Genomic DNA, 18,000 nt, shown 5'->3' with positions numbered 1-18,000 from the left:
GAGACATGACTGCATGTCAGCATAATACAAGTATTAAAATAACACTGTTACTCACTGCTCTATTAAGTTTTTATTGTGTCTCACTGTTTAGAGGCACAAAACGCGTGGTTGTTTTCAGCTCGTTACTAAATGCAAATGCCGGCCGCGGTGGTCTCGTGGTTCTAGGCGCGCAGTCCGGAACCGTGCGACTGCTACAGTCGCAGGTTCGAATCCTGCCTCGGGCATGGATGTGTGTGATGTCCTTAGGTTAGTTAGGTTTAAGTAGTTCTAAGTTCTAGGGGACTGATAACCACAGCAGTTGAGTCCCATAGTGCTCAGAGCCATTTGAACCAATTTTGAACTAAATGCAAATAAGTAGGAGGCCGAGTTGATAGGAGCTGAAGGAGTTCAGGTTGCAATAATATGCAGTACGGCACACTGTTAGAGTGAAGTATTACTGAAACTTCCTGGCAGATTGAAACTGTGTGCCCGACCGAGACTCGAACTCGGGACCTTTGCCTTTCGCGGGCAAGTGCTCTACCAACTGAGCAACCGAAGCACGACTCGCGCCCGGTACTCACAGCTTTACTTCTGCCAGTACCTCGTCTCCTACCTTCCAAACTTTACAGAAGCTCTCCCTGCGAACATTGCAGAACTAGCACTCCTGAAAGAAAGGATATTGCGGAGACATGGCTTAGCCACAGCCTGGGGGATGTTTCCAGAATGAGATTTTCACTCTGCAGCGGAGTGTGCGCTGATATGAAACTTCCTGGCAGATTAAAACTGTGTGCCCGACCGAGACTCGAACTCGGGACCTTTGCCTTTCGCGGGCAAGTGCTCTACCAACTGAGCTACAGAAGTTGCAGAACTAGCACTCCTGAAAGAAACGCTATTGCAATATTCTTTCTTTCAGGAGTGCTAGTTCTGCAAGGTTCGCAGGGGAGCTTCTGTAAAGTCTGGAAGGTAGGAGACGAGGTACTGGCAGAAGTAAAGCTGTGAGTACCGGGCGTGAGTCGTGCTTCGGTAGCTCAGTTGGTAGAGCACTTGCCCGCGAAAGGCAAAGGTCCCGAGTTCGAGTCTCGGTCGGGCACACAGTTTTAATCTGCCAGGAAGTTTCATATCAGCACACACTCCGCTGCAGAGTGAAAATCTCATTCCAGAAGGATTACTATTCAAGAAACACATAGTACAGTGAAAATTACTTATCTTCAGTATTATTCTCAGGGACTAAGCCTGATGGGCCCTCCTCAGAGAATCAGAACTGGCTGAGGGCCGATTATGAAAGTGCCTCTGCCTAGGTTGAAATCTAGCTAAGAAGTGAACGAGGCACACTCCAGTTCCGTCGAGCTGCACAGCGCGCTAGAGTGCCCTGTGCTCAGCAGATGACGGGCTGCCAACCTTGTGTTGGCGTTGTAGTAGTATCTGTGGCAATGATACTACAGTTATAACGGGTGTAATTTCGCTAACTTCTCGCTGGAACATATTCATTCCTTCTGTAATAGTTAACAGGGATGGACTGCCGTGTGCTGTGCCGTTCCACTGCGCAAGCGGAGTCACTTGTTCAAAACGGAGGTCGTGATACGTTTGTGAGACCCTGGTGTGTCGTTCGTTCTCTGACTGCAGTCCTGCACTTGCGTATTATGTAAATGTAACATACTACAGAAAATTTTTGTACCAACAAGCGCGTGGTTGTCAACAATGAACAAATGGCAAAAGTCTAGCTATTCTATGGGGATTTTTTTTTCTGTAATAGAAGAAAGTAACAAACGGCTTTTGACAACCTGAGAAATCATTTGTAGAGAAGATACGCAACAATAAATTTATCAGTTTTTAATATTGTCGCCGTACTCGCTTAACAGATAAACATGTACAAAAGGTTCTCTTTTTAAATTTTATTTATTGAAACTAGGTTGCCTACAATGTTTCGAATCTTAAATAAATAAAAGTTCAAAATGATATCCATAAGCTACACAAATGAGAAATATTTTCCATACTTCGTCAACTACGTGGAACCTATTAAATTAACTTATTGCTCCCGGAACCTGTTATCTGTTTATAATGGATCGTTTTAACCTCTTACAAAAAATTAACTGTCTGGCCCATCACTATGCGGCAGTGTGTAGAGTTAAGTGTCAAAATTTCCTTGCGGATGGAAGGCGTGTAATACCGTTGATTTGAGAATGAAAACACGGTTCAAGTAGTATCCATGCAATTGGCCCGTTTCAGCCATGGGCCAATTGCACGGATGATAAATAGATTACAGCCTACGTGGATCATGTTTTCAATCTCAAACCACGTTGAGGTTTTTGACCCCCACAAAAATAAAATTTTAAAAACACCGTTGATGTTCAATTTTCTCTTCAACCGAATCATAAAGTTGCGCTCTGCGGCGACCTTAGTCCTACACAACCAGATTAGGCTAGGGACAAAGACTGCAAACAATGAAGCACCCAAATACGGCACACAAGAAGGTCGTGCACCGGAATGCTACATTGCTGATGTCTTCCTGGTACGCAATTGTCAAATTGGAAATTACGTTTAAGAATGATTGCTTACTAACAGAATCGGTCGTGTTTCACTGCGTTCCCTAAAGCCGTCGGCACACGGAACGTGCATCCGGACGTTGAGCGTTTAGCGTGCCGAGTTTCTGACGTCATAGCGTGGAACAGCACGTTCGGGAGTCTTTCGGAACGTGCAGAGCAGTATCTGGCATGTCAGATATTCTGAGCATACGTCTGAGCGTTGACCCATGAGATGGCACAATGCCACCTACGTCACACGCACGCCGTCTTCCTTCAGTACAGAGTTGTGAGGTGCCATATTGGCATTCATTTCAAGCCTATATGTATATGTGCCGTTTCTGATCGCCAGCAAATTGAGAATCACTGGAAAACCAGTTGTTAACTGAGTGATTCGTTCCAATAAAATAATGAGAAACGTCATATCCGTGGCAAAAGAATTACTGTAACTTGCGTATTATGAGAGTAGGCTATTTGAAGGCAGCGACACACTGAAGATCTACCCAAAACGTATTGTTCTTGGTACAATTTGTTATAATTAAATTTCAATTAGTACCATATTCACGATTAAGGTTTTCAGCGAGGGGTAACATACGATATGTAGAAATAAGGGTTGTGTTGTTGGTGTAGAGTAATGAGCAGCGTCACTGTCATGACTTGAGTAGGTTGTTGGGGTGGGGGTTCGCATCTTGCCACATCCAAATTTTTTTCCCCTAATATTCGCGTTTTTATTAGGTTCTGATACTGTACTATTAGTTTAATGTAAGTATATACTATAATATTTGATGTTATGTAAATGTAAGTTCACCTTTTTTTGAGGGGTGACTTTATTCGAGTGGCTTAATCTACAGGACAGCTTGCGCTACTTGCATAAAGATATTTTGCTCCTTTTTCTTTCACGTTTCGTAGTTCACATGTTGCAAAGATTCTGCTACTGGGAAGGAACAGTGATCAAGTAAGACCGACCTTGAGGTTTTACTAAAATGTGGGAATGATGAGATAATGTTTATCTTATGCGGAGAAGTATTCCAAATTTGTACCGCACGGTTTGTAATGTAACTTTTGTAAGCCTGTTTCCCTATTGATTTGACTTGGTAGTTCGCTTTTCATGGACGATGGAGGAAATGTGCGTTTTAAAATAGCTAACGTGGGAATTTTACGCTCGCCCGTTGAGTAAACAGTGTGATTTACGAACTAGAAACATCCCTCAACTGCCTCTGGAGTGCATTGCGATCGCGTATACCACGTCGGGGCCCACGTACCGTATGCACAAGTCGCATCGTTCCTGAGCGTTCAGCAGCACGTTCAACTTGGCACGCTCAACGTTTACGTTCGACAGCACGGTCCGTGTGCCGACGGCTTAAGGGTATACTGCTGTTGTTTAGTATTATTATTGTTATGCGTTCGAAGAGACTAAACATCAAGGGTCGTCCGTCTCTTATTCATCCCCCAGGAGGGAATCTGTGTACCCTGTTTCCTTGCATCTGGAATGTATCCTAAGTGCAAGAGTGCGAATGTTTTCTAAATGTTTCTGTAGCGCGCCTCTGAGGCGGGCTGTGGGTACCACATCTAGTGGTATGAGGGAAACCGCCTGAAAATCACTTCCAGTCTCGTCGGCTCACTCACCAGCGCTAGTCGTCAGTCTGGGAGACGGATTCGACCCGTTCAGGCTAGCTTCCCAGTTTCCGGAAGCAGCGTGCTGCCGCTCTTTTATTTCTTTTTTTGTAGCGGAGGTAACATGACAGCTGTTGAAGTTCGTTGTTGATCCTTTCACTCAGTTTTTTATTACAGAGACCAACCAGCTCTCTGACCGAACACGCTGAGCTACCGTTCCGGCAACGCTGTCTGCTATCCGTGAGGTTTCGAAGGGTGTACATACTCGTACTAAACAGGTCTCTTTCGGCAGGTGGTAACGCCACGGGGAGCCAACAATATTGATTTCTGGAAGGACCCTTCTCCTGGAATCTCGAGGAACAGAATTGGAGCATTTAGTCCGACGGGCTATTCGAAATACAGATGTAACCCGTACAATCAACATGTCAAGACCACCTATAATTTCACTTGCGAGTCCTCCTGCTTAGCTGAGTGCTGCAATGCAGCGGGTTGGATATTTTCTTCGGTCGTGGACTGGGAGTTGTGTTGTCCTCGTCATCATCTCATCATTGCCGAAACGCAAGTCGCCCAATCTGCCGTCACCTGATATAAGACTTGCAACCCGGCGGCCGAACCTCCCCGGATTGGGTCTCCCGGCCATCAATGCCACACGACCCTATTTTCATTTTATTTCACTGACGAACTTGTGAAGCTCAGCTTCGACAACAAAGTGCACGAATCTTTCAGTGTCCAGAGTGAAATGAAAGTGTTCAAATGAAATGTAGGAAAATGAAGGCATTAAGAATTAAATAAATTAACTAAATCTCGTGCAGGTAAGTAGAGTATTATGAAGATGTACTGACAACTCCGGTTAACACGATTATTGTATGACACTACGGCCTCTGTAGCCGAATGGTTGTGTTTGGTATTACGTGTGGACAATGTATGGGTTGTGTATTGCCAAGTATCATATACTAGCGACGCCGGCCGCTGTAGCCGAGCGGTTCTAGTCGCTTCAGTCCGGAACCGCGGTGCTGCTACGGTCGCAGGTTCGAATCCTGCCCCGGGCATGGATGTGTGTGATGTCCTTAGGTTAGTTAGGTTTAAGTAGTTCTAAGTCTAGGGGACTGATGACCTCAGATGTTAAGTCCCAGCCGGCCGGAGTGGCCGTGCGGTTCTAGGCGCTACAGTCTGGAACCGAGCGACTGCTACGGTCGCAGGTTCGAATCCTGCCTCGGGCATGGATGTGTGTGATGTCCTTAGGTTAGTTAGGTTTAATTAGTTCTAAGTTCTAGGTGACTGATGACCTTAGAAGTTAAGTCGCATAGTGCTCAGAGCCACTTGTTAAGTCCCGTAGTGCTTAGACCCATAGACTACCTATTGAACCATGAAGGAACTTTGATCTGAAGTAATAATAATGGACTGGTTTCAACCCGTAAAACACCTCTACCCAGCTTTGCAGGGACAGTTGTTAGATACAGGCAGTATACAGGCAGTATACAGAGAAAGTATCTCAGGGTCCAGTGAAAAGGAGATACGGATATAAAGAAAAACTCCAGCAGAAAGGAACATTGATGGCAGGAGGCTTCCAATGTCTGAATACAAACCAAAAAAAGAAAATGCGTGGGCTGAGAGATAAGCATTATATTGTCAGTACGATTACGTAGATACGATGATTTTCAACAGTTTTCCATCTTGGTTCGGCAGTGGCAGTGGCAGTGAGTATCAAGTTTTACTCCGAAACAGGAAAATGCTGCAGACTGGTATTTTTCCAATTGCAAGAACAACAAACAGGTATGAGTAAATTGAAGGGGGATCGCTGCCGTCAGCTGCAGCGCGACATTAAACGCAATCAGCGGCGACAAGCGGAAATGTGTATCAGACCGGGATTCGAACCAGGGATCTCCAGACTGATAGGCAGGTGCGGTAACCACTGCGCCATCCAGTACACAGCGTTAATGCAGATACAGGCTTCACGGCCGATCCACATTCCCACCGAGTGGCGCTCATCCGCAGTGCCTGTCCATTATACTCCTGTTCGCTACTTACAAGGGAACCTCCCATCGCACCCCCCTCAGGTTTAGTTATAAGTTGGCACAGTGGATAGGCCTTGAAAAACTGAACACACATCAATCGAGAGAACAGGAAGAAGTTGTGTGGAACTATGAAAAAATAAGTAAAATATACAAACTGAGTAGTCCATGTGCAACATAGGCAACATCAAGGTTAATATGAGCTGAGGAGCACCGTGGTCCCTGGTTTGCGTGAGCAAATGCGGAACGAGAGGTCCTGGGTTCAAGTCTTCCCTTGAGTGAAAAGTTTTTTTTTTTATTTTCAGTCAATTATCGAAGTTCAAGCACTCACACATAATCAACTTCGCTCTCCAAAATTCCAGGACTTGTTCAGATTTGCTTGGACATGTGTAGGATTTGACGGTCTACACACGGGAAAATTTGAAAACGTTAAAAACATGTTTTGGCAGAGCACAGAGAAAACTGAGCGATTGTGAAACTGTTGCATTCATTTGTTGCAGTTTATGTGACAAACTCTTATGTTTTCATCACTTTTTTGGGAGTGATTATCACATCCACGAGAAAACCTAAATCGGGCAAGGTAGAAGAATCTTTTTACCCATTCGCCAAGTGTACAAGTTAGGTGGGTCGACAACATATTCCTGTCATATGACGCACATGCCGTCACCAGAGTCGTATAGAATATATCAGACGTGTTTTCCTGTGGAGGAATCGGTTGACCTATGACCTTGCGATCAAATGTTTTCGGTTCCCATTGGAGAGGCACGTCCTTTCGTTTACTAATCGCACGGTTTTGCGGTACGGTCGCAAAACACAGACACTAAACTTATTACAGTGAACAGAGACGTCAATGAACGAACTACAGATCATACCTTTGCGAAAATAAAATTTACAGTCGGTGGGGGGGGGGGGGGGGGAGGGAAGAGTTGAACCAAGGACCTCTCGTTCCGTAGCTGCTCACGCTAACCACGGGACCACGGCACTCCTGAGCGGATATCATCCTTGATGTTGCCTATCTTGCACATGGACTACTCAGTTTGTATATTTTGCTTATTTTTTTCATAGTTCCACACAACTTCTTCCTGTTTTCTCGATTGATGTGTGTTCAGTTTTTCAAGGCCTAACCACCGTGCCAACTTATAACTAAATCTGAGGAGGGTGCGGTGGGGAGGTTCCCTTGTTAGAGATTCCCACGTGAGATGTATTGTGTGTTTGTGAATTCCTAAGGGGCCAAACTGCTGAGGTCATCGGTCCCTAGACTTAATCACTACGTAAACTAACTTATGCTAAGAACAACACACACACGCACCCATGCCCGAGAGAGGACTTGAACCTCCGGCAGGAGGGGCCGCGCAGTCTGTGACATGGTGCCTCTAACCACGCGGCCACTCCGCGCGGCCCACAGGAGATTGGACGTATTTGTGCATTCGCACTGAAGAAAGTGGGTCCGTTGTCCAGCTAGGCTTCTCAATTACTTGAATGCGTGGTGTCTGTTCCTTCGAAAGAAGGGACCATGCAGATCATGTAGCTGTGAAACACTATATGTAAATTGAAGAGGGATCACAGTGCCAACGCACAAATACGTCCGACCTCCGGTGGGAATCTCTAAATAGTGAACAGAAGTATAATGATCAGGGACTGAGGATAGGTGGCCCTCGGTAGGAATGTGGATCGAACGTGAAGCGTACCGAGATATCCATACAGTTGCGACAAGGCTGTGTCTCGAATGGCGCAGTGGTTACCGCACCTGGCTACTCAGCAGGCCATCCCGGCATCCCGGGTTCGAGTCCCCGTCCGGTACTCATTTTCGCTCGCCGCCGCTGATTCCGCTTGATGTCCCGCAGCATCTGAGAGCAGTGATTCCCCTTCAATTTACATACAGTGTTTCACGGTTGTGGGATCTGTAGGGTGAAAATAATATGCTTCAAATAGTTCATGTTGTGCTTTATTTGGAAATGATGTCGCATGCTCCTTGACAGAGCGGGGGGGGGGGGGGGGGGGGGGGGAACGATGCGGAAGACCCGCACCGCAGTACTAGGCAACATCCTAATGGAGGTGGTTTGCCGTTGCCTTCCTCCGGCCGTATTGGGGATGAATGATGATGAAGACGACACAACGACATCCAGTCATCTCGGGGCAGGTGAAAATCCCTGACCCTGCCGGGAATCGAACCCGGAACTCCGGGCTCGGGAACCGAGAACGCTCCCGCGAGACCACGAGCTGCGGACGGGATTTATTTAGTGTATTCCAAATATATTGGTGTGTATCAGTGTACTATGACAGTATTCTAAGACATACTGCATAATAAATGTTGTAGTTATAACTAAGATGATTCTGCTGCTGCCATGTTACAGTTTCTTCTGAATAACAATGCACACATTACCAGTATTTGTTGTGTACTGCCGGCCGTTTGGCCGAGCGGTTCTAGGCGCTTCAGTCTGGAACCGCGCAACCGCTACGGTCGCAGGTTCGAATCCTGCCTCGGGCATGGATGTGTGTGATATCCTTAGGTTAGTTAGGTTTAAGTAGTCCTAAGTTCTAGGGGACTCATGACCTCCGATGTTAAGTCCCATAGTGCTCAGAGCCATTTGAACCATTTTGTTGTGTACTGGGAGAATACTTCTAGAACATTATGTGTTATGGTCTTTAGTCCGAAGACTTGTTTGATGCAGCTCTCAATGCCACTCTACCCCGTGCAAGCCTCTTCATCTCCGAGTAAACTACTGAAACCTACATCCTTCTGAATCTGCTTACTGTATCCATCTCCTGCTCTCCCTCTGCGATTTTTATCGCCCACACTTCCCTCCAATACTAAACTGGTGACCGAGCGAATTGGCGCAGTGGTTAGCGCACTGGATTCGCATTCGCGAGAGCGACGGTTCAGACCCGACACCGGCCATCCTGATTTGGGTTTTCTCTGATTTCCCTAAATCGCTTCACGCAAATGCCAGGATAGTTCCTTTGAAAGGGCACAACCAACTTCCTTCCCGGTGAGACCGATGACTTCGCTGTTTGGTCCCCTCTCCCCAAATTAACCAACTGACCAACTAAATTGCTGTTCCCTTGATGTTTCGGAATCTGTCCTATCAACTGATTCCTTCCTTTGGTCGAGTTGTACCACAAATTTCTTGTATCCCCAATTCTGTTCAGTACCTGCTCATTACTCACGGGATCTACCTATCTAATCTTCAACGGTCTTCTGTAGCACCACATTTCTAAAGCTTTTATTCTCTTTTTATTTAAACTGTGTATCATCCATGTTTCACTTCCATTCCTGTTGCATGCCGTAAAAATACATTCAGGAAAGACTTTCTAACACTTAAATCTATATTCTACGTGAACAAATTTTTCTTCTTCACAAACGCTTTTCTTGCCATCGGCAGTCTACATTTTACATCCTCTGTACTTCGGGCATGGACAGATATTTTGCTGCCAAAATAGCAAAACTCATCTACTACTTTAAGTGTCTCGTTTCCTAACCTAGTTCCTCAGCATCACTGAATGTAATTCGATAACATTTCAGTATCCTGGGTTTGCTTTCGTTGATGTTCATCTTAAAATGGCTCTGAGCACTATGGGACTTAACATCTGTGGTCATCAGTCCCCTAGAACTTAGAACTACTTAAACCTAACTAACCTAAGGACATCACACACATCCATGCCTGAGGCAGAATTCGAACCTGCGACCGTAGCAGTCGCGCGGTTCCGGACTGAGCGCCTAGAACCGCGAGACCACCGCGGCCGGCTGTTCATCTTATACCTCCTTTCAAGACACTCTCCAAATTCCATTCAATTGCTCTTCGAACTCCTTTGCTGTCTTCGACGGAATTACAATGGCATCGGAAGACCTCAAAATTTTTGTTTCTTCTACCAGAAGCCGCGCGGAGTGGTTCAAATGGCTCTCAGCACTATGGGACTCAACATCTGAGGTCATCAGCTTTCCCTTCTTTGCTTAGGATTAGCTTTCCATCTGAGCTCTTGATATTCATACAGCTGCTTCTCCTTTCTTCAAAGGCCTATTTAATTTCCCTTTAGGCTGTGTCTATCTTACCGCTAATGATATCTTTACGTTTGTCCTCTATCTAGTCCTGCTTAGCCATTTCGAACGTCCTGTCAGTCTAATTTTTTTAGACGGTTGAATCCCCCTTCGCTTGCTTCGTTTGTTGCATTTTTATATTTTCTCCTTTCTTCAATGAAATTCAGTATCTCCTGTGTCATCCAAGGATTTCTAACAGGCCTTATCTTTTTACCTTTTTGATCCTCTTCTGTCTTCACCATTTCATCTCTCAAAGCTACCCATTCGTCATCTACTGTATTCCTTTCCCCCGTATTTGTCAATATTTATCTAATTCTCCCTCTGTAACAACCTCTGGTTCTTTCAACTTATCCAGGTCCCATCTCAATTTCCTACATTATTACAGTTTTGTGGTGTGCATACTGTAAGACCTTCAGTACACACACCATCAGATTATTTGACTTGTCGCTCTAACGAAGTAGGCGAGTGGCAGCAATATGTCTCATGGTCTTATCGTGGCGTGTTTATCTTCTGCCGTTAGGTCAGACGATAGAAATGCCACTTGCACGCTTAGAGTAGCAGACTGACGGTGACCAACTTTAAACAGAACTTGATTAATTTTCACACACATTTATTAAAATAATAACAAGCATAAAAATTACATAACTTGGTTCTGGATGCTATTTACAATTGACAATCTGAAGTTCCTTTGGTATTGGTACGTTAATCTTATTCTCACAAATATCTCTGGCACTTGACAAAAGTGTCTATACATTTATCTTCGCTATGTACAGGAATATGGTAATCTTATTGAGTGCAGACTGAAAATTGACTATAGACTGGTACATACAAATGTAGAACTCGTACAGACTGTTGCACACAAATGCAGACTGGTGCAGACAAATGTAGACTGACTAATCGGAGGTCTGTACACTCGTTATAATACCTCGCGCATTCATGTATCACTGCGCGAGTGTGATCCGCGAGGAGAAAAGATTCTACGTTAGCAGCAATCTCATTGGCTGCGTTACATGTTAATACACGGATCGGAGGGAGCAGAATTTGGTCCGTCTCTATGGCAGCGCCGTCTCGTAGTGCGGAGACGGACGAGTGCTGCCCCTGCGCTGTTGTGCTTAGCGGGGCGCGCTCTAGTGGGAAAGTTGTGTACGCGGTGGCTACGCGGAGCTATATACGCAACAAGTTTCTTCAGTTTTACGCTGAAGTGTCAGAAGTCACGGGATATCTCCTAATATCGTGTCGGACATCCTTTTCCCTGGGGTAGTGGAGCAACTCGACTTGGCATGGACTCAACAAGTCGTTGGAAATCCCATGCAGGAATGCTGACCTATGCTGCCTCCACAGCCATCCATAATTGCGAAAGTGTTGCCAGTGCAGGATTTTGTGCACGATCTGACCTCTCGACGGTGAAGGAAGGAAGACTGAGTTTAACGTCCCGCCGACGTCGAGGTCATTAGAGACGCTCTCGATTATGTCCATAAAGGTTCGATGGGATTCATGTCATCATTCGCTCGAAAAGTCCAGAATGTTCTTCAGACCAATCGCAAACAGTTGTGGCCCTACGACATGGCGCATTGTCTTGTCATCTGTAAAAAATTTTTGGGAATATGAAGTCCATGAATGGCCGATTGCACTCAAAGAAGCCGAACATAAAAATTTCCTGTCAACGATGGATTCAGTTGGACCGGAGGACCCAGTCCATTCCATGTACACTCAGCCCACAGTGTTGTGGAGCAACCACCAGCTTGCAAACGCAACCCTACCATCATCTAACTGAAATCGGGACTCATCTGGCCAGGCCACGGTTTTCCAGTCGCGCTGTGCCGCTAAGATCCTGAATAGTGTTGAATGTGGCCCTTCTGAAATATTCTATTTCATATTTGCATGATAATCCTGCTGTCCTGGCCAACTTGAGCTGCAGTACCGCAGGACTAGAAACTACAGTCGCAATATGTCACAAACCTGCCGCTGTCGAATCCCTACACGTGCTGGTACACATTTATCCAACACGACACGAGGCACAATACGCTGTCATAAACAACCAACGGTCGAATGTGATTTTTCAATTAAGAACCTACTGCATAATCATTTCTTACGTGCAGCATGTAGAAGGCACTACTCTTACCTACTTTGTTCCGTTGCTTTCTTGCATGCCATCTTCACATGCTTCAATTTTAATGGCTACAAATGAATTATGAACCAAATCGTTGTTTGCTTAAGTTCATTCAGGTGTCCTAGATGGATGTTAGGATCGTCTTTTTCCTAAATACAAGGCCAGTTTGTTTACAACGGTGCAACCTCGTTCAGTTCATTCCTCGTGCTCAATGCTATTTTTCTTATATGCTTCTGTGCCCGCTGCGTAGTATATGCAGTACTGTTGATTCGAAGAGATGCTTATATAGGGAAGTCTGACAGAGAGCTTCTTTGGGTAGATTTCTTTCCGTTCATTACGCTAAAAGCCCGCTCACAAAAATACGTCGGTCCCAGCATCGACGTAATCATGGCTGCAAACTTATGAAGCTGTGAAAATTTATGTTGCAGAAAATTTTTATACGAGTCCATAGGACTTATTTTTATTGCGAAACGTATCATTCAACTGCCTGCCAGAGTGTCTATAAGTTTTAATTGTACCTGCGGTTCCAGCACGGAGGTATCATAAACTGATACTGGTGTCAAGACATAGATGAATTAAAGACATTAGCTGCCAGTGGCCACAGATTTATATAAGTAGGGCAAGTTGAAAATTAGTGCTCGACACAGTGCTCAGCACAACGATACGAACTACCTTAACACGCCTCCTGTCAGACTTAAATTCTCAAATGATACTGTACACTACTGGTGTAGTGCCCCTGCTCATTAGCCTCACTACTCGTGGCGTTCCAGTACGAGTTCGAGCTTGGTGTGCATCTGCACAGAAGGGATCATTGGCCGTCATGACCTTAATTATACTAGGTGGTCCATTGATCGCGACCGGGCCAAATATCTCACGAAATAAGCGTCAAACGAAAAAACTACAAAGAACGAAACTTGTCTAGCTTGAAGGGGGAAACCAGATGGCGCTATGGTTGGACACGCTAGACGGTGCTGTCGTAGGTCAAACGGATATCAACTGCGTTTTTTAAAATAGGAACCCCCATTTTTATTGCATATTCGTGTAGTACGTAAAGAAATATGAATGTTTTAGTTGGACCACTTTTTTCGCTTTGTGATAGATGGTGCTGTAATAGTAACAAACATATGGCTCACAATTTTAGACGAACAGTTGGTAAAGGTAGGTTTTATAAATTAAAATACAGAACGTAGGTATTTTGGTAAACATTTTTGGAATACAGTGATCAATAAATTATTATATTTTAACTGAACTTCAGTCTTGATCACAACACTTATGTCTCAATAACATAGGTGACCGGTTTCGGTTATATTTATATAACCATCTTCAGACCTGTGAATTAATTTTAGAAAATACTAGAAACCAATCTTAAAATAAAATGAAAAGTGTCTAATGACGACAAAATTTTAACAAGATGAAATAAAACTTATTATACCCATGGCTTCCTTGGAGGATGGTTGGCGGAGCTCTCTTCAGCTGCTACGAAGTAAAATGATGGTTATGAGTGCTGAGAATCAGCTTCAATATGCAGAGGCTCTGCCTACTTCCTCCCGCACTACTTCACAACTGCCAATCAGCGTTCATAATATGACGCTGTCGTCAAAGTTTCCTCTCACACTACTTCACAACTGCCAATCAGCGTTCATAATATGACGCTATCGTCAAAGTATAAAAATACAGAATACACTAATAACATAAAATTGATTCATTTAAAATGTCTGATTAACAGATAGTTAGTATGTGTAAAACTTATTTATATTTTAGATAAAAACGGTAAACTACGATGTGTAATAGCTGTGCCCTCTATGGGCAACCTTAATACTATTACATTGTCACTTAAATCAAAGATGTAAAAGTCCTTGGAGTTGTGGTATATATGGTATATATCGATTACACCGAGTCGCCTACATCACAATTGCGTCTTTGATGGATGCTGCAGAATCGTCTTACTTTAACTGTAGTTTTCATAGTAACATTCTTTATAACAGTAGGGTAGGAGCCAAGAGTACGTTCCGCATTATGTATGTCTGAATAACTCATGAGACCGCTGATTAAATATTTAGAACTCATCGATCTAATAGTTTTTACAATAATCAATTTCAATTTAATAAAAATTTTATATGTTGTATAGCATATTTTTCATACATAGCTTTTGCCATGGGTATAACTAATCTTATATTTTAAAACAAAAGAGTTGGTGCAGAAAGCTCGTAAAAATATTTTTCGCGAAAATCTAATTGTTCATTGAGCAACATTGATGATTTGGTTTTCAAATGAGCATGTATCTCGATTTCTTCTAAGATGTTCATAAGTAAGCCTTTATTTCCATAATGAAGAACTTGTAGATTTTGCTCTACTGTCCCCTCAGCATGATTATTAAATGTTTTGTGATGGCCGAATACAGATTTTGTTCGTGAGGTACCCAACGTATGTTCTTTGTACCTTACTGCAAAATTTCGACCTGTTTGACCGATGTATATTTTCTCACAGTCTCTACATTGGATCTTATACACTCCTGATCTGTTAAATTTTTCATTATCTTTACTTATGTTATGTCTTAATTTTTGTTGTAAAGTATTGTGAGTTGTGAATGCTATTGTTATTCAGAATTTTTGAATAAATTAGTAATTCTATCTGATATGTTTCCCATATATGTCAACTTCATATATTTTGGATTACCTATTAAATATAACCGAAACCAGTCACCTATGTTATTGAGACATAAGTTTTGTGACCAAGACTGAACTTTAGTTAAAATATAAGAACGTAGGTACGTTTGAACACTTTATTTCGGTTGTTCCAATGTGATACACGTACCTTTGTGAACTTATCATTTCTGAGAATGCATGTTGTTACAGCGTGATTACCTGTAAATACCAGATTAATGCAATAAATGCTCAAAATGATGTCCGTCAACCTCAATGCATTTGGCAATACGTGTAACGACATTCCTCTCAACAGCGAGTAGTTCGCCTTCCGTAATGTTTGCACATGCATTGACAATGCGCTGACGCATGTTGTCAGGCGTTGTCGGAGGATCACGAAAGAGCAAATATCCTTCAACTTTCCCCACAGAAAGAAATCCGGGGATGTAAAAACCGGTGAACGTGCTGGCCATGGTATGGTGCTTCGACGACTAACCCATCTGTCATGAAATATGCTATTCAATACCGCTTCAACCGCACGCGAGCTATGTGCCGGACATCCATCATGTTTGAAGTACATCACCATTCTGTCATGCAGTGAAACATCTTGTAGTAACATCCGTAGAACATTACGTAGGAAATCAGCATACACTGCACCATTTAGATTTCCATCGATAAAATGGGGCCAGTTATCCTTTCTTCCATAATGCCGCACCATACATTAGCCCGCCAAGGTTGCTGATGTTCCACTTGTTGCAACCATTGTGGGTTTTCCGTTGCCCAATAGTGTATATTATGCCGGTTTACTTTACCGCTGGTGAGTGACGCTTCGCCGCTAAATAGAAATCGTCCCATAATTTCTCTTGTGCCCAGTGGCAGAACTGTACACGACGTTCAAAGTCGTCGCCATGCAATTCCTGGTGCATAGAAATATGGTACGGGTGCAATCGATGTTGATGAAGCATTTTCGACACCGACGTTTTTCAGATTCCCGATTCTCGCGCAATTTGTCTGCTACTGATGTGCGGATTAGCCCCGACAGCGGCTAAAACACCTACTTGGGCATCATCATTTGTTGCAGGTCATGGTTGACGTTTCACATGTGGCTGAACACTTCCTCTTTCCTTAAATAACGTAACTATCCAGCGAACAGTCCTGACACTTGGATGATGTCGTCCAGGATACCGAGCGGCGTACATAGCACACGCCCGTTGGGCATTTTGATCACAATAGCCATACATCAACACGATATCGACCTTTTCCACAATTGGTAAACGGTCCATTTTAACAAGGGTAATGGATCACGAAGCAAATACCGTCCGCACTGGCGGAATGTTACGTGATACCTCGTACTTATACGTTTGTGACTATTACAGCGCCATCTATCACAAAGCCAAAAAAGTGGTCCAACTAAAACATCCATATTTCTGTACGTACTACACGAATATGTAATAAAAAATGTGGGTTCCTATTTTAAAAAATCGCAGTTGATATCCGTTTGACCTATGGCAGCGCCATCTAGGGGGCCAACCATAGCGCTATCTGGTTTCCCCCTTCAAGCTAGACGAGTTTCGTTCTTTGTAGTTTTTTCGTTTGATGCTTATTTCGTGAGAAATTTGTCCCGGTCAACTGTCAATTGACCACCCGGTATATTTTGAACTTGCGGCCACTATAAATCAAGACACAAAGAAACGAAAGACATTAGCTGTCAATGGGCACTGATTTATATCAATGGGACAAGATGAAAATTTATGCCAGACCGAGATTCGACCCAGATCTCGCGCTTGCTGGCAAATGCATTGACAACTACGCCACGAGACGCAGTGGTCTCCACAATGACGTGGACTGCCTTAGCACTCCTCCTGTCAAACCCAACTTCTCAACGTGTACTACACACACCCCCGCCCATTAGGATCGTCACTCGCGGCATCTCGCCAATGCCCGTAAGAGTTCGAGTTTGGTGTGCATCTGCACTGAATGAGTCATTGGCCATCATCGCCTTAATTGTACATCTGGTGCCACAGTAGCTGCAGGATCAAAATGGTGTCTGTTCTTTCAGACATGTTCGGAAGAACGAACACCACTGATATGATACTGATATGTCTGGCCTTCGCAATGAAGTTCCTAACCCGGCCATAATGCTGCTTTTCATCAATTTTAAAAGAGCTACTCTCCAGTTTCAGCACTGAACCATTAAGTACACTGATCAGCCCAAAAATTGTGACCAGTGCCCAACGCGAAGATGGATGCCGCCTGGTGGCATTGTTGACACGTGGCGCGGTAACAACAGTATGTAAGCGGAGCAGACACGGTCGAGGCATCACCCTGGCGAAGATATGGGATGCAAATGTAGAAATCCGTTGATATAAGCGACTTTGACAAAGGCCAGATTATTATTATGCAGAGCCTGGGAACGAGTATCTCGAAAATGGTGAGGCTGTTACAGCGTTTACGTGCTACTGTCGCTGGCTGGAGTGGCCGTGCGGTTGTAGGTGCTACAGTCTGGAGCCGAGCGACCGCTACGGTCGCAGGTTCTAATCCTGCCTCGGGCATGGATGTGTGTGATGTCCTTAGGTTAGTTAGGTTTAATTAGTTCTAAGTTCTAGGTGACTGATGACCTGAGAAGTTAAGTCGCATAGTGCTCAAAGTCGCCTAGTGCTCAAAGTTGCATAGTGCTCAGAGCCATTTTTTGCTACTGTCGTGAGGATGTACGGAAAGAGGTGGAAGAACAGTGAAACTACCACTAAGCGCTAAATGGTTGGAAGTCCACAGCTCTTCACAGAGCGTGGGGGTCGGAGGTTTGTCTGCTCTGTAAAGTAGGATAGATGATCTGTAGCTTCTCTGTCGTGAGAGCACAATACTGGTGCACGCACGAATGTTTCTGTTGTGCACATAGTTCCGCGTAGTCAGCGCGTGCAAAACTTTCCCACTAGAGCGCGCCCAGCTAAGCACAACAGCGCAGCCGCAGCGCTCGTCCGTCTCCGCACTACGAGATGGCGCTGTCTTAGAGACGGGCCAAATTCTGCTTCCGCCGATCCGCGTATTAATATGTAACGCAGCCAATGAGATTGGTGCTAACGTAGGACCT

At 44.3% G+C, this 18,000-nt stretch overlaps 1 protein-coding gene across 1 annotated transcript in view; it reads left to right on the top strand.

The window, feature by feature from the left end:
- The window catches only part of LOC126195147 (cadherin-23-like), a 460,891-nt gene that overhangs the window by 231,799 nt on the left and 211,092 nt on the right, over window positions 1–18,000 (top strand). The window lies entirely within an intron of this gene.

Source organism: Schistocerca nitens, chromosome 7, assembly GCF_023898315.1.
Source record: "Schistocerca nitens isolate TAMUIC-IGC-003100 chromosome 7, iqSchNite1.1, whole genome shotgun sequence".
Lineage (NCBI taxonomy): Eukaryota > Metazoa > Arthropoda > Insecta > Orthoptera > Acrididae > Schistocerca > Schistocerca nitens.
Note: the sequence above shows the minus strand (reverse complement) of the source record. Positions and strands in the feature narration are given on the sequence as shown.